The sequence below is a fragment of the Ictidomys tridecemlineatus genome, chromosome 6 (assembly GCF_052094955.1).
Source record: "Ictidomys tridecemlineatus isolate mIctTri1 chromosome 6, mIctTri1.hap1, whole genome shotgun sequence".
NCBI lineage: Eukaryota > Metazoa > Chordata > Mammalia > Rodentia > Sciuridae > Ictidomys > Ictidomys tridecemlineatus.
Genome location: NC_135482.1, coordinates 195,351,341 through 195,369,130, shown reverse-complemented (window position 1 = coordinate 195,369,130; position 17,790 = coordinate 195,351,341). Strand labels below are relative to the sequence as shown.

Sequence of the window (17,790 nt, the reverse complement as noted above, 5' to 3'; positions counted from 1 at the left end):
AGCTATCACAGGTGATATCAAAAATATCTCCCAGTGTCCTTCATGGATTAAATTCTATGTGCTGTGGTTTGATTTGAATATCTTACTTAGTATTCCCATAATTCAAATCATCTCCAAATTACTGTTTTATAGCTTTTAAATTTCTCACCAAAAACTTTGAAATTTGAATGAAATAAAACTAACAGATTCAGGGTTTTGTTTTGTTTTGTTTTTAAAGCCATATAATTTTCTTACTTATAGTTTAATCTATCAAAAAAACATAAACCCAAACCATCAGTTTGGCCCAGGTTTGTACCTGGCTTAATGGTGAGTGGTGTGTGTATTTGAGTCACGCCTCCCTCTGAGTCTGAGAAATGGAACAGGGTTCATCCCAACCTGAGAAGGGAGGAGGAATGTGTTGATGCACCAGGAATCCCATTCTGTAACCCTGGGGAGTGAAAGGTCAACAAGCAAGTCTCAAGTATGCAGTGCTTATGGGGGACTGTTCCATTTGGGTACCAGCTCCACAATTCAAAATAAATTCAACAGAACCAGGAACAGGGAATGGAAATGATAACAAGCTAGATTCGGGTTCAACTCAGAAAAGAGCATTTTAACAGTTAAAACCACTGAATGGAATAAGGTTTCCATGAGCAATGAACTTTACCTGAGTTTCACACCGAGCATGGACAATTACCCATGGAAGACTGAGGCAGCTAACGAAGTTCAACTGGGTGGTCCTTAAGTCCTTAAATCCAGAATGTTACAAAGTCAGCACACACTTGTTGTGCATCTGCTGGGTACAGAAAACTGTGTCTGTGGACCCCCGGGTGCCTTCGTCTTGCCCAAACTACAATGTGGTGCTATTCTGCACCTGCCTGAAGGAATAGTGGCGGTCCTTTCGCTGTTCCTCCAAACTGAACCTGACTCCTATTTCTAAACAGTTTGTTTCCAAATTTCACAAATAGGTACAAGCTATAACAACAGAAATTGTGGAATGGACTTGTCTTTATTTCACTTTCTTCGGTGACTGCGTGAGGCAATGAGCGTGGAAGCTGAGTACAACACTGAACAGCAAGTTTTCAAGCTCCCTGTGGTTTCCCTGCCGATCCCAAAATCTGCACCTCTGTAGGCTCATTGTACTTGGGCTGCTTTCCTATTGCCTCTTGTCCACAGCACAAGAGTTGGTCTTCCCTCATCCCTCGAGTCATCCTCATCTGCACAGGGCTTGTTTTCCAAAGTGATTTCTCCGGCAGCACCTATGGACACATTCCCAGGTCCTGGTCTGTCACGGCCCATTCGTCTTTCAGCACTCACCCCCACTGTCCCCCAGGGTCTTCGTCAGCTCCACGTTGCATGACGAGGACAGGCACTCTTGCCAGGCTTCAAGGGTGCCACTGCAGTTAATGTGCACAATATCTGCACAAGTTCAGTACAAGAAGTAATTCATGATAAATGTCTGGAACCTTAATCAATGCAACAGCCTGGGAACAAAGCCAGCCCCTTGCTACACCAATTTGGTCCAAACATAAATGAAAACAACTATTAATGTGTGTAGGAGTCAAAACTTTTAGTAGCTAGTAAATACAGTAGGCTTATTTTGCTTAACTTCCTAAAACTCTTGCAGGAGACTTAAAGAATCTCCAGAATCAAAATTGATCCAAATCAGTATTTCAACTGATCCTACTAACCCAGAGTATTTGAAAATAGTGGAGACATGAAGTTTGTCTCTTATTCAGTGTTGTTAATCTGTGTGGTTGTAAGAAACACTTGCAACTAAGAGATAGCGCTTTCCTTATTTATAAAGGACAATAAAAATGTTACCTATCTCATAGGAATAGGTCATAAAATATATCAGGCTATCACACCATCTAGTTATGGCAAATGCTCAATAAATGACGGCTGCTGTTTCAGCTGGCAGTAGCCCCCGAATGCCAATCCTGTTAGCAGGTGTGTGTGTGTCTGTTCTCTGCTGTGACGGTAGACCTAATGCCGTGTCTGGACATAGCCCTGGCTGGCATAGAGCATGAGCAGAGGGGGCACAGGCTGTGGTGTTAGGCTGCTGAGCTACACTCTTCTCCATTTGTAAACAGAGACGACAATCACACGCTCCTCATAGGGCTAGTGAAAAGCGCAAGTAAGAAAACGCTTATCAAATACCTAAAAAAATCCTTGAATGTAGTCAGAGCAAATGATGATTGACTATAATTATAACATTATTCCTGTAGCATAAAAAGTAATAATTTGGGATAAAATAGCTCTTCCAATTCATGCAGGGCTACCTGGCAATGACCCTCTGTGATGTGTTACCTAGGAGCCACCAAGTCCCAATGAGTCATGTGACCTGCCCAAGGTAAATTCGTAAATCCCAAGTAATGATGCTCCTTTTCAAAGCAAGGCGTGTCTAATTCTCCTAGCCAGGGCTTCAGTGCTGGCCACATTAGACTTGGTCCAAGCTGGTGGGCTGTTTTGAAATAAATATAATTCATTTGAATCTAGATAATTTAAATGGTGGTTGCTGTGAATTCATCTGGGAAAAACAAAACCTCTGTAATATGCACATATTTATAGTACAGCATCCTCTAATCTTAGTTTAACAAGAAGGCAGCCACTTAGCATCTTATTGACATTGGGGCCAAGGAAGCAGCCTGCTGGTCAGAGGCATCCTTAAACCTCCGAGTACTTAGCTGTCCTCAAAGTCAGTTCAGTAAGTATTGGGGCCGTTAACATGGGCAGAAGAGGAGACCAAGTCAGAGCCCATGGTGTAAGAGTTTCACATGAGCAATAGCTTAAGGGGAAGGGGCTTTGAAATTCAGGAAGAGAGGGTTCAGACTGGGGTTTCAGGTGAGGCACCTGGGAAACCACAGCTTGGTGGACCTGTGGTTTCCGTCCTTGTAAGCCTCTCACTGCTCTAAGTTCTAGACCAGACTGTCCTTCATTAAGGGCCTCAACCCCTCATAGAGGGAATCTCCTGGTCATTCACGCCCACTCCATACACGGCCATTCTGAGATGCAGCAGAATGGAAACCCGTCTTCTGGCTGCCAGTTCTAGATTTGGCCAGGTTTCTGATTCATAACGGCATAGTACAGAGGTCCTGGGACCCTTTTCTCATTTTCACTGACCTTTTTATCCTCTGGGGCTTCTGTTGCTTTTAGAGCAAGGAGGAATCAGCCACACCCTGGGCTAAAGGCATTGATCCCTCCCAGGAGGGATGGTCAATGGGGCATTCTTAAAAATGACTTATCTGAGATCTCTCAATAATGGACAATTACGGAAATGATTTCTGAACTAATCTAAGTTTATTTTTTCCCTTCAACTTTACGTTCATCCTTGGGGTTGGGAGGGGGCATGAAGAAGGAAGCAGGTGTTACCTGAACCTGAACCCCAGCCCTCTGCAGGTCAAGTCCCTGGCCTCCTCCTATGCTATCCGCGGGTCCTGTTGTGTGGACAGGAAGTTGCCGTAGGAGGGTCCTCTGGGATGGCCCCAAGCTGCATTGTTAAGAGAAAGCCTGGTTAATGCTTAATTTATAACAAGAAAAAGAAAGGTTTTCTTATTAACTAGGCTTAAGCAAATTCAAACACACTTTGAAGTATTAATAATTACTGATACCCGACTCTATTATGTGCTGACAACAAAGATACATATTTTCCTGATCTTTTGAATGAAAATGTTATCAGCATTTATACTTTAGCTCCAAATGACAAATCAAATTGTGGTTTTCCAGAGAGCTTTTTGGACATTTTATATCTACCACTGAGTCATTATGGTTATTCAGGAAATGTCTGCAGCATTCCCACCTCTCCCTCAACATGTGAGATCTTAGGTTTGTTAATTTCTAAAGGGGAGTTAAATTTTACAATATGACAAAGTGAAAGTAAGATCCTTTTAATTAAAAATAAATAAATGGGGTTATGTACAGTCTTACTGGGGATATTTATGATCTTATCAATAAAATTTAAAATGTCATTGTGAGTATCCCTCTGCACACTTATAAATTTTCTACTTAACTATTTACTCTCCTACTAAATCTGTGGTTATTTCACAGGGCTTTTTCTGAACAGAAAAGCTGATCCGAGTCATGCCAGTTTTCTCTGACTTTTCAGCTTCACAACATCTTATACCAGACTTATACCTTCTACACAGCAGGGCAAGGCCCACAGGAAATGACGGGTATCGTCTGTTGTTTTTCAGATACTCCACTAAGCACTTGTGTTTGTTAATTCTTAAACAGCTCCATGGAGTGAGGATTAATCTTTGGTTTAAGGATTGAGAATTGGAGCAGAGATGTTAAATATGAGCTAGTAGGTAGCAGATGTTAGACGAGTAGCCCAGAGCCTTCACCTCTGCAGTTACACAAAGGATTTGGCCACAGCACTAGAAGAATAAAAATCAAGGAAATTTTCTGCCTTGGAGAAAATAGTCAGAAGACAACATACAGACAAAGGGGGAAAAACCCCATAATATGATTTGTTTCAAATACCATTATTTAGTAATGAGGCACAGGGAATTTTCTTACACTGAGCATGCATTTTGTGCCGTCCACCATACTGGGCACTTGGCATTCATTATCTTATTTAATTCCCAAATGTGTGGCTCAGAAGCAATTAATATGCCACTCTGTAAGTGCAAAAAACCCATGTGGCTCAGCAGCAGTGGACAGGAGGGGCAGGGACAGACCAGGCCCCCACTTGCTGGAATAACACCAAGTGTGCCTGAGGTGTTTCAGGCCTGCCTGTGACTTGCTCCAGGTGGGCATATAACTACTGCCGTTTCTGATCTCCCTTGAGTTGAGGACGCTCTTATGAGGCTTAAGTGAGTCCAGCACTCTAGGTGCCTCCTGCAGGCGCCCACCTGCTCTCTCTTCCTTCCTTCATGTGCCAGCTGCAGCAAAATGTCCTGTGGTAGACTGTAATCCACAGGCCACAGCAGAGAGCCACATGACAGTGTCTTTCAAGGACAAATAGAACTTTACTGAGCTCAGCCACCAAGAGCTACAGACTGTCAGAACCAACAGTTTGCCAGAGTATGCTGGATGCTGATTTAGTATAAGAGAGTGAGAAAGTCTTTATTGGTAGAGGACTTAGAGGTGTCCAGGTCTTTTGCATGAACTTCAGGAAAATTACAGGAAGATAGTGAAAGCTTTGATCTTCTCCCAACTTAAGTAGCAAACTGCAGTTGATGCACTTTGAGACTACTTACTAATTCTTGTTGCAATAATTTCTAACCAACCCAATAAAAGTCTATGTATGCATAGACCAAACAGGGCCTGTAGCATTCTCGTAGAACACCAATCCTCAAATTGAGTGTGTAGAATAATCACCTGGGAAAAAATTCAGACTCTGATTTCCCAAATGTGGGGCTTGAGATTTTCACTTCAGATAATAACCAGGAGATTCTGATATTGATGGCTAAGGGTCAACTTCACCTAGAGAAAAATCACCTACTCTCTAATCTACTGATGTAGCCCAGATGTTTCCAGACTAACTATGAGAATATAAAGTCACATATTTTACGTATGCTGTAGAGGAAGGCACAGCCAGAACCTATGGAAAGGACACAGTGGGTGGTGCTGAGGACTTAGCCTAAAGGGGAATGTTGGGAACAAATGCGCAGCTCATCTCCGCTTCCTCTCGTTGCTCTTGGCATCACAACAGCCCAGGAAGCTGAAAGGTTAGCAAATAGGATTTATCTGCTTTTCCAGTCCACTTGCTCCTTCTGATACATTGTGTGGGTCGATATAATATAAACAAGTTAAATGGTGCTGCATATAAAATGCCTATTAGAATTTATTTCTGAAATTGAGATTCCATTATAAGAAATGGAAATTATGCTTAGTAAATGTGAATTACCTATGATCGATGCCGCTACAACTGACCACCAGAAAACTTAAACTAGAAATTAATTGATGTGCCTGTAATCATTCATGAACAAGAATGAAGATGATGGCATTTGTCCTGATACACTTGCCATTGTGTATTCCTCTCCTCTCTGCCTTTGAGGTGGTAGGACAGAGCGGGTTCCATTATGTTCCATCTCAGCCTAATCCCTTGCTGTTACGAGAAGTGGAAAATGCAATTAAATGCACTCTGAAACCTTCCCCCAGAGTGCTGTTTACAATATCGCCTGCATTAAACAGGCTGAGCGCGGGGATGCGGCCACTTCTCTTTGCATCTGCTGGCTTCACGAAGCTCTGGGAAACCCGTTTGTAAATTAAAGTGTTCAATCAGAAGCTCTAAGAATAAATCCCAGTTTGTTATAAAAGAATATAATTTAAATAAACACCCTTGTGAGTTTTGTTTGGGGTAGGGTTTCAGACTCAGGGCTCACAATAGACTCCGTGGGGGCTGATTGTGGGCTCCAATGTGCTCCCAAAAAGATCCATGAAACTAATGCTAACGGAGCTTAAAATTACCTTGAAGTAGAATTCTCAGTCAAGCAGGACTCTTCCTCTCTCACTTTAAATGTTAATCCATTATTTAGATAAGCAGAGACCGGCAGGAGAGCTGCCCATTTATTTAATTGAAGGATACAGTGTTCTCTTCTGACCACAGGGGCCATTTGCTTCCCTTGTAGGGAATGGTGTCGAGGAAGGTGACAAGAGCCAGCATAAGATGAAATGTTCCTGGATCCACCTCAGGCTCTGTAGGTGAGCACAGTCAGGGCCGCTCAGTGATGCCATTTCCCTATCTAAATAGATGTCACCGGCTGAATAAGAGTTAGGCAAATCTGCCTTCCGTCTCCTTGCATATCCTCGCAGGCTAACTGCCATGTGAATGCGATGTGCTAGGCATATCAAGAAAACCTCTCTTCAGCTAATTTCTGCAAATACAAAACTGGGTTATATGGTCAATTTCCATATTAGCACCTTCTTCTGAATGCTCCAATTTTCTTTCCTGTTTTCTCTTTCCATCAGTAGCCACATTCCCAGGCTTGCATCACAGACCAGATCTACTCTGAGGAAAGACGAGTCACCGCTGTGACTTTGGGGATCTTCCATTCTTCTCAGGCCCTTTCTCCTCCTGCCTCTCATTTTCATTGTTAGTAATTTCTGCCTTTTAATGCAGAATAATGAAGAGCCAGGCTTCTCCTAATGGAAGCCATCTGAAAGCACTGACATTTCACCCCTCCATCCACATCTGTCTCTCTGTCTCCACTCTTCCCGGTCTCCCTGCCCTCCCTGACATCCCTCTTCTGTGAGTGTGTTAAGTAAACACAGGGGGTCTCCGAACTCTCTCCAGTAGCAGCAGCAAATGTGTTGAGAGCCTGATGTGAGCCGAGCACTGTGATAAGTGCTTGGCTTCAAGAGAAGCATCGTAGGAAACCATTGGTTTGTCTTCCCCAGACCTTGTGATCTGAGGACATGTCAGCATCAGCAAAGCCGTTCAGCCTGATTCACAACTCAAACTCACCAAGCCAACCTGTGTTGCCATCTGGCCAAATTGGGTCAGGCTGATCTCATAAGGACCAGGAACACATGAGCTCACAAAATCATGGGACTCCCCAACCTCACAGCGCTCACCCGTCGTTGTAACTAGACTTTCTGGCTCAGTGTTTTTATTTCAACTGTCTTCTCTTTCTATGTTGTAATTGATGTCTTAACATGACTCCAAGGACTTGGGCTAACATTGGCTCCATATGCTAAGAATGACCTTGAACTGTACTCTCAAGTGAAGGACTGCATGTTCTCCTGTGTCCCACCTGACACTGAGCATTCCCCATAAACAGCCTGTTTGTCGAAGTGCCTCTCAACCAAGATGGGAACTATGTAGACGGAATCATTCAACACAGAGAATCTCCAACAGACAGCTGGTCAGCCTCCTCAAGTGCACCTTCCAGTGGTCAGTCTTGCTTTCTGGTCCTCCGTTTCTCTAAGCCTGGCCCCTTTCTCCCCACCATTCCATCAGATTTAGTATCCTAGGTCCCCGCATGACCCACCACTAAGTCCACTAATCCTACCAGCAGTACCCAGAGTAGGTTTACAAAGTTGTTAGAAAAATGTATGGCTGGCAAAATAAATAAAACATGGGTCATTGATGTATATAATATGACTACAAACAATGAATCTCACAAAAAGAAAAGTGGAGAACACAAGGAAGTAGGAAACAAGTGAACTTGCAGTGGAGGGGCGTTGAGGTGGCCTATGGGGGAGTAAAAGGCAAATGTGAGAAATGGGAATGTTTTGCAGAACTGTAGGACTTATTTAAGATGGTAATAGGAAACCTTCAGAGTCTTCCCCTAGGTCTGATAGGGAGAGAGAGGCTGGAAGAGACTAAATAGCACAGAGTTTTACACTAGCAGCCAAGAGATTTGGATTACAACTTCAGTTCTGCCATGGCCAGACTACTTTATTTTGGATAAATTATTTATCCTGTTTACACAAATGATTTAATCTGACTTCTTTGTGTTAAAGCATACAGAGTTTGTGATTGCTAATGCTTTCATAAATCAAATATAATATAATACATAGTACATAATTATTATACATCTATGACTTATTCTAATGAGTGACTCTAAGACTTCTGAATGAAAGACCACTGTGTGGAGTTAGGAGAATTAACAAGGAGTGCATTGCAGGATGACTAAGAGCACAGAAGTGAAAGAGGAAATTAAATGAAGGACCTTCATAATTATGATGTGGACCAGTGTGATGGGTACTGGAAATTTACAGAACATTTCACTGATTAGAAATCAAAGGAGAGAAATATGAGAGAATGAAGATAGTATGAATAATAGCGTCATCATTCAAAATAAAGACCCTTGGAATAGGCACAGGACCTGGGTGGCTAAACTTTTTCTGTAAAAGGCCAGATAGTCTTTATTTGGGGAGCTGTGTTGTCTCCATCAGCACTATTTAATTCTACGACCAGGATCCAAGTAGTGGTGGACACACGGTCATGTCTGTGTTCCAATAAGACCTTATTTATAAAAACAAGCTGTAGAACAAGATTTGGTCAGTGGACTGTAGTTTGATGACCCCTAAGATAGCAATTGAGATGTGTTGATTCTTGAAGGCTGATTTTTGAAAGACCACAAGTGTCACTGCCTGAGATGTCTACCAGGCAGCACAATATGTGGATTCGCAAGGTATGGGTAATAGAGGGGCAGGACTGTGGCAAAACGAGGAGTGGATGATGCATAGGATGAGATTTGACTTCAAAACACTGAAAAGGATTCATCAGCTCATCAAAAGAAATAGCAGACATAAGAGAAAGGCATCGGGGTGGAGAGATCCCCTAGAGTAGATTACACAGTTGCCACAGTCTGGCTGGGCACCAATCATGAGCCACTGAAGCAGGAACAAACTTTATTTCTGAACTCCACCAGCACACTCCACACACGCTCCCCAGGAACTCTCCCAAATGCCACCCACCACGTGACTCCTCCAGCAACCACCAACCGGAAAATCCCTCCTCCAGCACTTCCCCAACCAATGGGAACTCTCCAGGAATCCCCGCGAGAACTCCAAAATATCGTGAGAACTCCAAAGTAGCAGGCCGAGGCGGACAGCAGGGGTCTAATGTACACAGCTTAACATAACCATTGTCATCTCAATGGCTTGCTGGAGTCACCTCTCAACCACTCCTTCACCTCTCAACCACTCCGTTCTGGCAAAAATGCCATGTGTCATTCGGACTCGGCTATGGCTCTCAGCACACAGTGACTTTATGGAGTTACTTACACAAATTTGATGACTATGAGACTAAAACGCAAAAAAAAGAAATTAAAAGGAAAAATAACGGATTTTGGTGTTGAGTCCTGGAATGTGTTCACTTTAGGAAACAAAATAATGTGGAAACCACAATGGAAGTGACCCAAGAAATGAGGGTAACAGGGCAGGGGGAAGCGGGGAGTTTTCTTGGGAGCTAAAGATGAAAGAGAAGAAGAAGCACTGAGGTCAATAGGATGACATGCTGCTTGTCAGTCACAGAGAACAACAACTGATGTTTTAGCCAGCTTTTTGTTACTGTTACAAAATACCTGAGGAAAACTGCGTGGGGGTAGATTTATTTTGGCTGACCATTTTGAGGGTCTCGGTTTCTCGTCAGCTGTCTCCAAGGCAGAAACATCACATAGAAGGATATGGCAGAGAAAGGCTTCGCAGGAGGCTGAAAGAGAGAAAGGAAGAGACAGGGGACAATATAGAGTCCCCAGGCATGTCCCAAGGCATGTCCCCAAGAACCCACACCCTTCAATTAGGTCCACCTCCCACAGTTTCCACCACCTCCCAAGAATCCATTGAGCTAGGCAACCCTTGGTGGATGGGTCCACGAGAGGTCAGGGCCCTTCAGACTCGCCCTAGAACCCACCCTGGACACTGCAGCACTGGGCCCACGCCTTCCTCACGTGGGCCTTTGGAGAACATTCCAGATCAACTACAACGGACAGGAGAACATCGGTTTGGAGTTTGAAGGATGCTGATGACTTTGGGGAGGACTGTTTTAGTGCAGACGTGTGAGCAGAAATAAATTTTAGGATTTTAGGATTCCGTTTTAGATTTATAACAGGATTTGGGTAGGCAATGGCTGCAGCACCATATTGTAGACAGGACACTTGCTGTGGCTGTAGACAAGCCTCGTTCAACTCTGCCTAGCCACTTGGTAACCTTGCTCATAAATATTTAATACCTTTGAGATTTAGTTTGTCATTTATAAAATGAAGATGTTCATATATGTCATCAGGATTATAATAAAAAATAGAAGAAGACTGATTTATCCTAAGCACAGTAGCATGTTGCCTGTCACACACTCCACTCAAAAGGCCACCTTCCTATCCCTCACCTCTTGGTCTTCTCAGAATGTAGACTTTAGCACTAAGAAGTGTGCTGGTCAGCATCCTGTTCAAGTGTGGCCTAAAGCAACCCCAAGTTCTGATTCCTATAACCATCCTGTGCATTTGGTGTATGAGTGACTGGGGTTAAAGGGTCAAGGTGAAACCGTGAAATGGAAACGTGCCAGCAAGAACTGGGAGGACCCACACATCTGCCCTGCTCTCTGGAATCAGCTGGGACTCAATCAGAGCTGGAGTGAACTCATGTCTGCCTTCCTCTTTGGGAGCAGTTGGGACTCAATGCAGTGATGACTTCTGTCTTCACTCTAAAAGTTTTTATACTGAAGAAAAAAATGTAGAAATAAAATATTGTTAAAATTTACCTTTACAATTATATGAGTAAAACAAAACTCATATCCAAAAGTTAATATTACGGTAGGAAAAAGGATTTTACCCAGTGATTAATTCAATATAAAGATAAAACAATGCTGTACACTTTTTTTCTGGTCAAATAATCAACATTTTAAAAAATTTGGATAATTAATGGCTAAAACTATTTCAGTTTTCTAGGATCATCTCATTCCACGGACTAAGTTTTTTAAAGATTTTTATAACAATACTTTGAATTGCATATTAATATAAGCTCTAATCAAATGAAAACATTTTGGAAAGTCCTTCTTAGATAGACATTGGTAGACTTTAATGTCCTAGGTCCGGTTTGAATTGTACTTGACAACATTTTGCTTGCCAGAATATATTAAATAAAAATGGCCAAGCTCTCAATATTAACTTTAAAATAACATATTTCAGATGGAAAATCGATCCTACAAGGCTAATTAACCAACACCCTCATCTCCTTTCATGGGAGGTGTACCCACAACTCCAGGGAGTACTTTAGAGCTTGGAAACCACCATAGAGTTTCTAGTTTGCACCCTTATTCTCATTTGAGACCAAGAATAATTATCTGTGGTCCCAAGAGTGTGGCAGTGGGGATAGTGGGGAAGCATGAATAAGCCAGCGGGGTCGAGTGTTACAACTGCAGAGCCGAGGCCCAAGGTGAGTGAGCAGAAACCACAACTTCTTAAGATATGGCAGAGCTGTGACAGAGGAAACTTGAGTGTAAAGATCCAGGCACAGTGTGATCCCCCAGGACAAACTGCCAGCGACCTGCTTTATCCAGTCACACCCTACCTGCCACAGGTATCACCTAAACCCGTTCAAATTATTAATCCATCAGACGGATTAACTCACTATAAGTTACAGCTTCCATAACCTGAATCACTTCATTTCTGACCATTCGGAAATTGCCTTACACATGAGCTTTTGGGGAGCACCTCAAATTAAACCACAGCACAGGGGAAGGACAGCAATGAAGAAAACACAGAGAATTTTCTCCAGAATTTTTCCTCCAGGTACATCATGATTTAAGCAATGGGTAACTGGGAAGATGGGCACCCATTCACCTCCTGAGAATGGTTTGACCAGTCCAGATCCAAGTCTACCAGAGTTCAGGGCAGGATTTCCATTCTCAAAGGGGCAAATGTACAAGACAGGAAGCAAAGCAGACATTCAGTCCCAGAACAAACAAACATGGAGAGGTAGGAGGTTAAGGTTATAACCTAACCAGCGAGATCCCACAGGCCTCTTCGACGGCTCCAGGAAGGACAGTCATGAGCACAGAGTCCAACGTAGGCCCCAACCACTGAGGAATGGGTCTGCAGGTGAGGAGCTTGGGTAGCTGAGTGGGCCATAGCCCAAGTGAGTGCCCTTTGGGCTTCAAAAGAGAATCATCACATGTTCTCCTCCAAATAGTTAATATTAGTATCTTAAAAAAAAAACATAGTATTTTAGTTACTTTATTAGTATATTAGTCAGCTTTGCCTTGCTGTGACCAAAAGACCTGAGAAGAACAACAGAGAGGAGCAAATGCCTATTTTGGTTCATGGTTTCAGAGTTTCAGTCTGTGATCAGCTGACTGATTGCTCTGGGCCCAGGGTGAAGCAGAACATCATGACAGAAAGGGATGGCAGAGGGAAGAAGCTCAGAACATGGCACCAGGAAGCAGGGAGACAGCTCTGCTCACAAAGGGACAAAACATAAACTAACCTACTTCCTCCAGCCACACTCTAGCTGCCTACAGGTACCACCCAGTTAATCCATATTAGTGGATTAATCCTCTGATTAGGCCTCACCTTTCATAATCTAATAATTTCACCTCTGAAATTTCTTGCATTATCTCACTCGTGAGCTTTAAGGAACACTACTTACCTAAACCTTAACAACCACCTTTATTTCTGAGACTTTTGCGTTTTCTATCTCTTTCTATTTTATCTATCTGTGATGAGGATAGTCTGAGGAATGAGTGAAGTAGAATGAACTCATTGTAAAAATATTTTAAAGGAAAGAGCCAGTACTATTGAAATTAATTTCTAGGATTGTTGTTGTTATCTATTTCTGTTTCTTAACATAAGAAAATGTTAAATGAATGTTAATGAATGTTACAAAAGAAGTTTGAGTCAATTATTTCTTCCAGCAAATTAAAAACAATGATTCTCTTGTTTTTAGCATGTTTGCCTCATTCAATAGACATCCTCCCAGTATTAACTCCTCACATGGAAAAGAGTGTTAAAATCTTGAATGGTGACCTTAAACTTAGAATCTGGCCAAGTCTATGGTAATAAAACTCACTCTCAAGTGAGTCAAATATCTTGGGAACATAAAGTGAGATGCTTCAAACCATTTCTTGACTTGTGACAAAATAGCTCATAAATTGAAAACTTTCAGTTTGTGCATCAGAATAATATTTTGCTGACTACTACCTAAATTTTTCAATCTTTATGATTTTTCTTACTGTGTATTTCAAATGCTATCCACATTTTTAAGACTACCTGAAGGGTCATAATCTGCAGAGATTCCTGACAAAGACTATGTCTTTACTTCTCTTGAAACCCAACGATCTGAAATTCTGCTGGAAATTTTAGCTGTTCTAAAAACTACTTGTATTTGCATTTTATGCAGATGTGATTTGATATTGGGCCTTGTATTGTGTCCTTCTAGAGACAGACCACCAGGATGGTGACAGGCTACCCTGTAGGCTGGCCCAGAATATCTCCCTGGTGAGAAAAGTGCCAGTTCTCCCATCATCACCAAAATGTTTGGAACACCTAAGTAAAAGAGGGGTTCTTGAAGTAGACATTGACTCAGCTGTGCCTTGGGTTGAACGTTCCCCTATTCTTCTGCTGCATGCCATGAACAGTATAGGCTGTCAAAAGAAAAAAACCCAAGTCAAGGATTCTACTGTTATTCATATGGGGAAGACAGAAAGTGAGAAAGAAGTCACAGAAAAACACTCTCTGGTCCACAATTCTAGCTAGGTTAAGTGGTCAGTGTCAATCTGACAGCCAGCACATTTCAGGGAGTTAAACCCAACAACAGTTCTATAAATTAATGTCAACAGTACTGGCTCTTTCCTTTAAGATAGTTTTACAATGAGTACATTCTACTTCACTCATTCCTCAGACTACCCTCCTCGAATTTCCCACAAGAGCAGTTGGCAAGAAAGTATGAGTGTGTTCGTCTGCAGGAGCTAGGCCAGGCTTCCAGGAAGAGTGGTGCTTCTCTGAGTTGAGCAGAATTTCACAAAGCAACAATGAACTCACAGAAGTTCTCCCAGGCACAGGGCAGCCAGGCTAAACCCAAACGTACTTCAGAAATAGCAAATAATATGGCTGAATAAAGAAATTTTGGAAATAGCCTGGGATGTGGCCACATGTGGGTGAGGAAGAAAGATGGTGTATGACGGCAAGATGGTCCAGGTGGTAATAACAGGTGGGCAGATGGAGAGGCACTCGAATAACATGTGCCTTTTGATGGGATCGTCCATTCATCCTGGAAATCCTCTCTGCATTCTTGTATTTATTCTTGAGTAATTTAAAGTGAGAGGAGATCAGCATGCACATAACCTCAAAAGATAGTTATTTATTACCGTATTATAATCCGTATAGAGTGCTTATTAGCAGTCACTCTTCTCAGCCACAAAAGATCATTAATAAGGTGAGAGATCTAGATATATAGTGAGGGGAATTTGTTCAGGGTTTTATTTCAGTGATGAAGAATACAACATAAATCATGCTTCGTGGTGATGAAATGTGCAGAAGCAAGTCTAAGTGCCATATATCATAAGGAGGACTTTGTCAAACATCATATTTCATTCAACTGACACAAAGCTATCAAACATCTCAGACACAATCTCAGCCTGGCTGAATAAATTGGGTGTCAATTTTATTGCCATTTTGTTAATTAAATATAAAAATTAAATGCATTGCAGTGAAGCTGTGAATTAAGTTGTAGTCTGCACACCTTGGGCCTTAAAGAAAACAGGATGTAATTAATGATGATCAGGCACTGAGCCCATTGAAGGAGAATGGCAAAGAAGCAACAGTCTGTAAGAGAAATCCAATCGCTATCTCTACCTTTCTTCACCTCAAATTTATTTTTTTTATTGGGGTAAGTTATAAATTATATCTCCATGAACCAGAATTGATTGATTGAATGATTGGTTAGGGTTTATTGAGTATAGTAAGCCAAGGAAATACACTTTGGTTGTTTGTTTTCATAACAACATGCAGAGGAAGAAAATAAAAGAGATCAAATAATAGAGCCCTCTCTGGGAGATCCACAGACTCACCAGGTAAAGGAAACTCCAGATTGGTAGCGCAGACGCCAAGTCCCTTCCACAAGCGGTATGTATTTGCCTCCAGCCTGTGGAAGGCCCTGTGCTGGGAAGGAGTCTTCTTCGTGACCTCCTTATATTTGTGCTCAGACACTCAATGTCACTTCCAGTTTTCCCCAGCGCACTGTCTGCAGGATGATAGGTGTGAGGAAGATGACCAGTATGGCAGATGGGAGGAGAAACAGGTATGACGTGGAAGCACCCAGACCAGCTGGGTCTCTGGGCTTCTTCAGGAGCTGAGATGGGTCCCTTCAGAATGCTAGGGGGTCGGTGGAAGCAGTCTGTGCATGGCTGGATGACCAAAGTGGACAGCCCAGAGGCTGTGTCCCTGCTCACATGAGCATCACGCGGACCCTCTGGGCCAGTGAGAGCAGATGAAGGTGCAGGAACGTGAGCAAAGAGGCCAGTGCAAGTCACCGGGACCCAAGACTGGACTTGTCAACCAGCATCGTGGCCTGACCTTCCTAATGAACAGCTGAGACTATGTTTTAGGTAAATTGGATTTTGACTTCCAGAACACAGAAGTTTATGTAAACAGGGGATAAGTGCCTCTGATGCAGGCTGATACCTGAGTTTTCCGCAGCTCTGTCCATCCCAGCAGTGAGAGAATCAGTTCTCAGCTTATCTAACTGTTGCAGGAGCCTTAAGATCAGCTCATCAGATTCTGGCCCAGAATGCTTCTTTATAAAGGTGGAGGAAATTATGCCTACTAAGAATTCCATTTCAGTTCAATTTGCTCTCAGCTATACAGAGCATCTGAAGTGGGAACAATCTAAAGGGATGAAGAGAGCTTTAGAAATGAGAGAATTGGGTGTACTCGGGTGGGTGCACTGAAGATTTTAGCGTTTGTAGGATGCATCTGTGGTGCTTCTGAAAAAAAGCAAACAAATATAATACTGTTTTGTCTTTTTTTAAATTTCAACCTGAGTATTACCTGTTAAGTAACATCTTTCTCCACCACAAAAAATACATTTTAGGTTTTTAAAATGTTTCATGGAGGTTTATATGCAGATGCAAACTGAACTGACCATGTTTTGGGCGTGGGGACTCACGTGCAGCATTCTGCGTCTAGAGCGTGGGTATCACGGACTGAAGCTTCAGCACCTAGCGAGGGGCTCCCTCCACTCACCTACTTCCACAACATGCAATCATTCCGAAGAGCTCACTAACAATGGGCACATCCAGCCTAGCTCTAGACATCGCACAAACAACAGAAAAAGTTTTAAAAATTACATAAAATCTTAATTGTTAAATTGATGATAAAAGCCCAGGATAGGGCAATTGGCTGGAGGAAGAAAATCTCTATTTTCTACATGATTTATTATATATATAAACCACTTTCAGGCATTAGTTCTGTTTACTGGAGGAACTGAAAACGCTGAGATGCATATTGAGTTTGTTCAAAACGTCCCTGGGGTTCTGCCGTTTGTCATGTACGTCTCCATGTTCCACGACCATTCTGCCTGTACGTATTTGTCATGTGCTCGCTTTCTGTCATTCTGAGGTAAGATTGAAAGGTTTTGTGATTCATGTTCACTTGGTAAAGAACTAGTTACGTGTCAAGCTGTACGGGAGAATGATGATTTTTTCCTTGTCATTCTTATACTACTGCTTGGGACAGTAGATTCCATCACAGTGGATTCACAAAGCAGGATGTGTCACCAGCAGGCATTAATTAGTTCGTCCTTGGTGACCTTGCAGTCCACTTTGTGAATAGCAAGCACACCGCTGAGAATAAAACGTGCTGCTCAGTCAGAGGTGCCGCATCCCACCTGGACCGCGTGGTCCTCTGTCTGTGACCACAACAGGTGTACTCTTTGTTGCCTCATCTGCACTGATGGCCAGTCACACATCTGTCCTCAAAACTAGTCCCCAAGTGGACACATTGGCTTTTCCCAGGTGTAGCAGCACTGGTAAACTGCTTCCTTCATTTCTGGCACACTCTCACGGAACTTCACAAAGAAGCCTGGTCAGGGCTCCTCGGAATGGCCCCTCGGGATGGCCCAGCCTTTGTTGTTTGTCATCATGGGCCGGCAGCCACCCGGGGTCTCCGTCAAGCCCTCCCTGAGGCCGAGGTTCTGGTGATGATAACCTACGTGCTCCGGGCCTGGCCCTTTCATGGGCTCATCAGCCTGCTAAATGAGGCAGGGCTAGAAAAGGACTTTGGTCTTTCAGGGTCTTTGTCACTCCTAACCACAAGCAGGAAGCAATTTTATAAGATTCATCTAAAGAATCAGCATCTTAAGAGTTTCACATTATGCTTGGGAGAAAAAGGCAATCAAACTACAAGGGAAAATGTTTCATTATTG

The 17,790-nt window shown here is 42.7% G+C and overlaps 1 long non-coding RNA gene across 1 annotated transcript; it reads right to left on the bottom strand.

The window, feature by feature from the left end:
* Nucleotides 1-969: 969 nt before the first annotated feature.
* Nucleotides 970-3,497, bottom strand: LOC144378448 (uncharacterized). The gene is made up of 2 exons (XR_013440090.1): nucleotides 3,352-3,497; nucleotides 970-1,238 (listed from the first exon to the last, which is right to left on the bottom strand). It is a non-coding gene; the product is annotated as an uncharacterized LOC144378448 (long non-coding RNA).
* Nucleotides 3,498-17,790: the final 14,293 nt, after the last annotated feature.